At 44.9% G+C, this 8,344-nt stretch overlaps 1 protein-coding gene and 1 pseudogene across 2 annotated transcripts in view; one reads left to right on the top strand and one right to left on the bottom strand.

Moving 5' to 3' along the window:
- LOC119295985 (inositol monophosphatase 3-like) overlaps positions 1–8,344 on the top strand; it is a 49,068-nt gene that overhangs the window by 4,533 nt on the left and 36,191 nt on the right. The gene's annotated exons all lie outside the window — the stretch shown is intronic.
- On the bottom strand, positions 3,189–4,545 carry LOC119295984 (annotated as a pseudogene).

Here is an 8,344-nt window from a genome sequence, read left to right as displayed (position 1 = left end):
AGACATATGGGGTAACTACCACCGGGTGGTAGGATGGATTTTCCCTATATATATATATATATATATATATATATACGACTATAATTTTTTCCTGTAAATACACTGATGTACTACCATCTCATTACAAATTATGTACCGCGCCAAGGAAAATTCGTTTTACTTTTCAGCATATATATATGATCATATGGTAGTCACACATATAAGCAGCACCACAAAAACAAACACACAAACACGACACCTGGAAAAATCAGGAACAAAGGAATTAACACGACAATAAGCAGTAAACAAATAGGGTAGAAAATTGCAGTGCTTAGAAAAGAATGACAAGGACAAACCTTGACCAAAGGGACAGACAAGGAGCAACGTTAGTGATTCTAGAGCCTGCAAAATAAAAGGAAAGGAAGGTTAGCCAAACAATACCTAACACAACAACAAATCAAAGACAACCTAGCTTTACATGGCAGAAATTTCAAGTAAGAGAAAAAATATATAATGGAGGCGGGAGTGCTGAGAGCTGAGATTATATCGCACAACTGAGAGGGTCTCAATAGTTACATAAAAGGGTAAACATTGTAGCTAGCCATGAATTATTTGATAGCAGAAAATCTTGACAGAATAGCATCTATGCAGATGAATTTTTAGCAATGAAAAATATACCAAGAGATAAAGCAAAAGGCAGTACAATTTATTTGGAAAAGATGGATGCTAGCTACTATAATAGAACCAATTATATATGTCATTCCTCATTTAAAGAAAACACTTTATTGAGAGTGACATATTAATCAACTCATAAGTCCTAAATGAGTAAAGAAAGGACATTCATAGAGACGATTTGCGAACATGATGGTTGTTGTAAGGTGCAAGTATATAGATGCAACAAAGAAAGCTAAACTACTATTTGGAAGCTACTGGGCAACAAATGTTTCAGAAAATTGATGAAGCAATCACACACATATATACTATTTTATTAGCTGAAGGAAACATGGTCCAACAAACCAAGCACCGCAGGGAAGTCCTCAGCTTGATCAACCAACCATTGCATAAAGAAAATGGCAAAGGACGATAGCTAAAGAAAATAGGAGAATATAAGCTTAAGTGGCGAACAAATAGCTTTTGCAATCAGTGTATATACTATATAGCCATACTATTTATATACTAAAAGAATAGTCTGCTTGGTTGAAAGCTTTTTTTGTATATATCTATCGTACTAAATCGATTTAGAATTGAACTCCACAATAACCGAAATTGTAAGTGTGCACACATTTCAGGTACGTATCCTACTATGCAATAGATTTTAGAAGTATCATGAGAAACCAGAGAGTGAACTTGCCTGCCTCACCTATCATCTGGAGATTAACAGAAGGCCGAACCAACACAACCAAGCATTTGTAGAATTGGACCCCAAACAATTGAGAAATGATGCCTAGAATGGAAAGGCTGCACAAGGCACACAAGAATAATCTAAAGCAGGGTAATCATAAAAATGGAATATTATCAACCTACCACAAAGCAGGATGCTGAACTATACAATTCATGTATTTTTAGGAACATTTTTGCACACAAAAAATTTAGATGCACGAAATAGAGCTAGGAAAGCTGGAGACTATCATCTGAATCACCAAAAACCAGTTGAACTATTCATACCCAAAAGTAGGCAAAAGGGAGAGTACATATATTAGTTCTTCCAAACCATCTAAGACGGGTCATATTTAGCTGTAGGCAAAAAAGGTACATTTCTGTAGTTATATACTTATAGTTGCATAAGCACCATGCATGCGTATGATGGCATCATGACAAAAACTATGAAATTCAAAAGACATTTTTGTACTAATTGGCTCCTCAGTGAAGCTAGTACAGAAGAAGAGGATCGTACTGGGTATTGTTCTTATCTTTCTAGAAAAGAAAGGGTAAAAACTGATTCAGAGCTGTCTGCGGATATAGGCAAATCTATTCATCTTGATTAACTAACGAGTTTATATACTTATTCCCTTGAATTTATTCTGTCTAGTAGGTTTCCAGTAGACGTGGGTACAGGTTACTCAATCTGAGAGTCGGAACGGTAGTGTTGGAGCAAGATCAAACGACTGGGCCACTCAAATGTGATTTTCATCAGTTGGTCATCATGGATACTTGACTCGCATACTTCTTCCCTCGACTTTGTTCTGTCCAGTAGGTTCTGCAGTAGATGGAACCAAAAGAGATGTTTTGTCCTCGATGTGCTAATTCAAACTAAACAATCAGAATGAGGCATGCTCTCTAGAGATGGAAAGCAACGAACTGAATGTCCCAGCAAAACAACAAACTGTACCACAAGAGTGTGAAGAATTTATTGGCTGCACCATTACTAATGAAGTTAACATCCACCCGCCAAATGGTATTCGATCTAGGGGTAGGATAAACAGAATTAAGGGGAATAAAGAGAAGGGAAGCAAAAAAGGTAACAACAATAAGGCGAAGGTGTCGCAATTGTGCGAGATTCTATCTATTTGTTCGTGCTTAAGAATCAGTTTTTTTATCTGTCTGACTTCATCAACTGATAACTGGATATTCACTCTAGCCGTGATACTTTTTTATTTGTGTGAATGAATTAGTTAATATTCATTCATCGTCATGTACAGTTTAGTTGCAACTGAAATATATGTACTTATAACTATCTGAATGCTTAGATTTTCCTGTCTACATATATATCACCAAACAGCAAGTTAGAGGCTTGTAGAAAACACACACAAATCGCCAGATATCTTGTAATAATGCAGTATAGGATATCTTGCAGTTCCGGGCAATACTGACCAACTGACCCTCTTCTTAATAGCCCCAAGTTACTGAGAAACCTGCAAACCCATCCAAACCAACAAAAATGGCATTAGGAACAGATCCCTTGCATCACCTGCACTTGTCCAAGCTCTACTGATAGAGACATACCTTGCATCTGGTACTCATAGAAGCATGGGGGATGTGGCCGATATACAGGACAGGGGCCATGTTCTCCGGCTCCTCTGGTTGCTTCTTCTCCTGAATCCTCTGCTCTTTCCCCTCCAGAGGCTACACCAATCACAACACAACATCAGGGATAAGGAAAAGATGCATGTGTGTGTGTTTTTCTATTGGGTTCGATTTGGTTCGAAGGCAAAGCACGCACGCACCATGAAGTCCTTCCCCTCACGGTTTTGGAACCAGCCGAGTGCTGCAAGAACACCCGCCTCTGTTTCCTCTTCTTCTCCATCAACCCCATCTCCCTCAGTGATTCATTTCTAAAATAGAAGTGCACCAAAAAATAACTATTTGAAATTACAAATAGGGATAGGCCAATAGATGACCTCTTAATTCCATAGGAATCACAAAATCCCAAAAAATCGGTACAATTATCATTTTATAAATGTTCACACCTTAAAGTTAACAATCTCCTCAAATTAGCATACAGGGCTAACATAAACTTAAGCAAGACTGTTCAAATGATCATGGTACATGGTGGATTTATCATAATTGATATTTGGCTGGAAATGGCTACGTTCTACAGATATTCTAAAGCTCATTTTCAGTAGTCAGATAAGTCGACCTTCTACAGCCGCCTCCAGCCGCCCACCAACACCCACGACAGGCCACCATGGACGATGCGCACCTGATTCCACCAGGAAGCCAATCCTGTACCATCGCGCGTGCCTGAAGTGCACATTGAGGCAGATCTTCCCTTCGTGGTATATCTGCATCAATATCCCATCCACAACAAGAATCACAATCTACAATCAGGAATCCACCCATGTAGAAAGTACGGAAAAGAAAACAGGATGCATACCTTGTGGGGCTTGACATCAAGCGTGGGGAGCTCGATCTCGTGCACAACGTGGGGTGAGCAAGGGGGATGTTGAACCGGAGGGGGAACTCATAGCCGCTGAGGTTGTGGACGTACCAGCAGGTGCCCTCCCAGCGGGTGCCCTATGGGTTGACGACCGAGACGGCGGAGATGCGGAACCAGTGGTTGTCCTTGGCCTTGTTCACCGAGGTGTAGGTGATGAGGGCGCGGTACTCCTCCTTGAGCCGCCGCTGCCACGCATCGCAGACCCATGGACCCGCCCGTGTCGACAGCAACGGGATCTCGCCCATCATGCTCTTCATGGCCTGTCCCATCCCTCCCTCGCCCCCTGACCTTCTTGATTTCCTCTGCTCCGCCTTTGCCTTTCTCTCCTCTCCCGAGGACTCTCCACGGCTCTCTGGCCCTGCCCTTTGAACTGGTGCGCGAACAGACGAGGCGAAGTCCGGGTGGGGTGGAAGAGGCGGGGCTCGGGGTGGAGCATGTGAGGACGGAGGAGGAAGAGCTCGGGGCAGACATAGACAGAGGAGGAAGAGCTCATACCAGGGATGGAGGACGGATGCAGGTGGGGTGGCGGCTAGGGTTCGTGCGGCTGAGACGAGTGAGGGAGGAAGGAGGTGGGGGCGTGCGGCTGTGGGGTTTGGGCGACCAATGGGCCTTTTGGGATGAATGACCAATCGTACCGTTTCACCCTGCACCCAGCCAACACATCGCGACCCCATCGATGAAGCGGCCCACTCGTCATACACGCGTGAAAGAAACAGCAAGGTGAAACACGCAGTGAATATCTAACGGATGAGGAGAGCCGAGGTGGGATTTTTACCCTGATCCGACGGCCACGAATGGCCCAATCGGGGGAGCCTTCTGGAGGTGAGTTGGCTAGCCTCATTTTTGTTTTAAATATAAAGTGCTCAAACAGTGGCAAAATAACATATAAGTCTTACAAACCAAAACACATACTCCTCGCACAAAGTGCAAAGCAAGCACGCACCTCGGACAAAAGGACTAGAGGCTAAGCAGCTCCTGAATTGCCTAGAACGTTTCAGTTCGTAGCATGAAGATCTATAAGCCTCTGTAACACATCCAATGAAGTTTCCTTGTCCTTCATTCTCCCTGGAGGCATCCAAAGCTGAAAGAAGGTCGAACATTTAAACACAGGATTGGATGGAAACATCATTTCAATGGCCATTTGTTACGAATATTCCATAAGGCTCAACACATGGCTGCAATGCAACGCCATGCGACTGTTCGTTGCATACCCCCAACACCCAGGACAAGCCCCAAGAGCTCAGAGCAACAGATTGGGTTCCAGGATCATCCCAGTCTCTCCCTCACAAAGTTCCACATGAATTTCTCCATTGGGCAAAATAATATATGATTTCTATCTTCTCGCTTACTTCACAAGGCATAGGAGCCATCACTCGGACCGTTGTGTTTGAACTTTCAAGATATTGCAAGCCGAGGTAGTCTTCCCCTAATCAGCTGTCTGATGAAGACCTTAATCTTCGTGTGCATGGCCGCTTGCCAAAGAAGTTTAGCGTGCTGAACAACAGGACCCTGAGCGTTTTCTTCCCCTTCTCCGAACAAAGGTGTTTAATGAATTTGTGCAATAAAATTACCATTGAGCAAGTTGTTTTCGTCTTTAATGTTTATCTCCTGCCCTCGATCTTGGGGAGGTCCTTGTGTGTCCTACAAGAGCTTTGCAAGTTTTAGTCTTGATCTGCAAAGAAGGGTCAGGACCCCGAGCGTTTTCTTCCCCTTCTCCAGTCCCTCCAATTGCGCCAGGGAGGCTTATTCAGGTGGGCACTTTGTTCTTGCGATCAAGAAAGTGGATCTGCCAGGTTTTTTTTGTCTCGGGCCATACCTATAGGTAGCATATCCTAGAGCGCTTCCGAAGAAACTCCCCCTAGAGATGAAAAAAGCGTCGGAAATGCTCAACCTTCTTTTCCTTCGTCGAGGAAGAACTGACGAGGTAATGCACCTGGAATGTTTTGCTCGGGCTGCACTTACGGGTCTCGTCGATCCATGGCTTCTCGGCAACACCTTGACATTTATGTGTCCCTGGGGAAAGCATAAGTGGGGTGGAGAGGCAACGACGGTTGCCATAATTCGTTCGTGACTTGAGGGGAGGCCATTGCTCCTGCCGAGCCAACATAGGAGTGCTTAATGGCCATGGCGGTTCTAATGGAAGGCGAAGCATAAAAGAGGATCATGTTCGAAAATAGTGAATACGGTCTTTTATTTCTCCCGACCAGTGCCGGAGAAGAGTAGCCTTTTATTTCTAGACAACCGTATCGTCCTCTTTCGCGAGATTTATCCAATGGCCTGGTGGTCAAACTCTGGAGCAGTTACCCCTAGGTTCGGTCAGTAGGACGTTCCCCAGTTGGTACCCTTTCATGAGGTTATGGATGTCACTCATAACTTAATCAAGGTATGTTTCTTGGGGTCAAGAGACCGCTCCAAGGGAACTCTTGACCATAATCATGCCCTTGGTCCCCATGTTCCGAGGCACAGGCGGTCATGAAACACTGTTGCACTTAGCGAGAGAAGTGTGGGTTTACCCAAGATGGACATGAACGTTGCACAAAACTCGATAACGCTTACGTGGGTGGGAGTGGGAGTAGTCAGATATTTCCCTCATCCATGCGTATGGAGAGGATAATTCGCCCGACCACCAGGTAAGGCGCCCCGACGAATATCTTCCGCGACGGTGAGTCCTTGGGGCGAAGGGCGAAGCTCATTTCTTTGTATATGTAGTGACTTTAGATTACTTGCAAAAAGAACACTGAATGGAAGATCATCTTGGAGGAGGCTTGTTGAGAGGATATGATGAGTAGAGGCTTCAGAGACGACTTGATTTTGAAGCATCGGCTACATGATGAATGGATAATCCGGAGGTCGAACAAAGTCTTGTGGGTGGTCCCCAGTCCACTAGGAGTGGTGGTCCCTAACCACCAAGAGGGAGTTCAGTGGTGCAGGCCGACATAGATCGAGGTGCACAACTCGGATTTATGAATTGGATGAACCGGTCTCTAGATAATCCCAACGTATGGTGAAATGATTCCTTGATGATAATCCAATTCACAACAGTGTGGCGGGATCTGGATAGCTCTCTGGCGATGGGATTTGGCGTGCAACCTTATTCTCCACAAGAGTTTCTGCCTGACGGTAATTTACTATGTTGAACCAACGGGGTACCCCAGCAGTAAGAGATCCTCCTCCACTACTCAAGTTGACCTGGGTGGGTGTGCCAAAGCGAGACGATCTAGGAGGACCCAAACTGACGCTAGAAGGTTTCCGCCCCGAGGAGCGAGGTTGATGTACGCCTCCTCTGGGTCAAAGTGGGGGACTAGCCCCAACCTTTCGCTTTTGTTAGTATGTTTGTGCTCCGTGAGAAGGTTTGTTGGTGACGAAGATCCGTTTGGGCCCCACGGCGGGCGCCAAATGTTGATGAATAATGGTCCGCTGATCTTAAGATCTGAGGTTTATCATGGAAGTAGAGAGAGGGGTAGTGCTCGAAGGGTTCTCGTCGGCGATGAAGGTGAAACCGTGGTTTTACACAGGTTTAGGCCAGTGGATGGGTAATAACACTACTTCCTTCCTACCCATCTTTATAGATGATCAGAGAGGATTACATTTGTGTTTTCCTATCTACTGAGCTAGGGTGTGGAAATGAGCTCCCGTATATCTTCGTCCCCTTGGTGGGGATTGGTACCGCCCTTATATAGCTAGTCTTAGGTCGGTAGTTTGGTCCTGATCTTCCAGGGATATGGTACAATCAGGTGATCCTGCAGTTACGAGGTACAAATCTCCTGCGATCGTAGAATTCCTAAAGAAGCGCTCCTGATCTTATTCCTTACGACCAAGGGCGATGCCACCGTAGGGGCAGGTATGGGTGGCTGCCCTGGGTAGCCGCGTAATGTGTTCCCTAGGTGGCCAAGTCCAACACCGTTTCGTTTTGAAAGAGGAGGGAAACACCGGACGACGTAGAGATATGAAGCAGGAAAACCATTCATTTTAAACGTGGGCTAGCACTTACAAAAAAAATGCCTAGAACCAGCCAAAATTAGATAGCCTAGAACTGCCGAGCAAGTAGCAGGCAATCCCAAAAAATCCCCAATCATGCGTAGCTCCGGCTCGCCGGACACCGGGCACTTGACGAATGGGAAAACAAGAAATAGTCCCCTGCTTGGCCTGCGTGGATGGCAGCAGCGGCAGTGGCACGCCATCGAGCTTGCGCAAACGGGAAGTTGCAGTTTGCAAGGGCAGCAAGCGCGACCAACAGGTATACCCAGTCAAATTCATTTTTTTCCTCATATCAACCTTAAATTTATGGTCCTGTGGCCAATTATTGAACCTGTGATGTTGTAATGTAGGGAATCTATAAGAAAATGAAACCAATTGCTGCTTAATTTGGAACTCCCCCAATTACCGAACCTTAATTGTCTAATGAAGACTCTGATGCAAACATTTTACAAGCTCCTGTTCCTGAACCTGCAGTGTGTAATGAGGGCTCTGGTGATAACATTTTGCAAA

This window comes from Triticum dicoccoides, chromosome 4B (genome assembly GCF_002162155.2).
Source record: "Triticum dicoccoides isolate Atlit2015 ecotype Zavitan chromosome 4B, WEW_v2.0, whole genome shotgun sequence".
Lineage (NCBI taxonomy): Eukaryota > Viridiplantae > Streptophyta > Magnoliopsida > Poales > Poaceae > Triticum > Triticum dicoccoides.
This window is presented reverse-complemented; position numbering and strand designations above follow the sequence as displayed.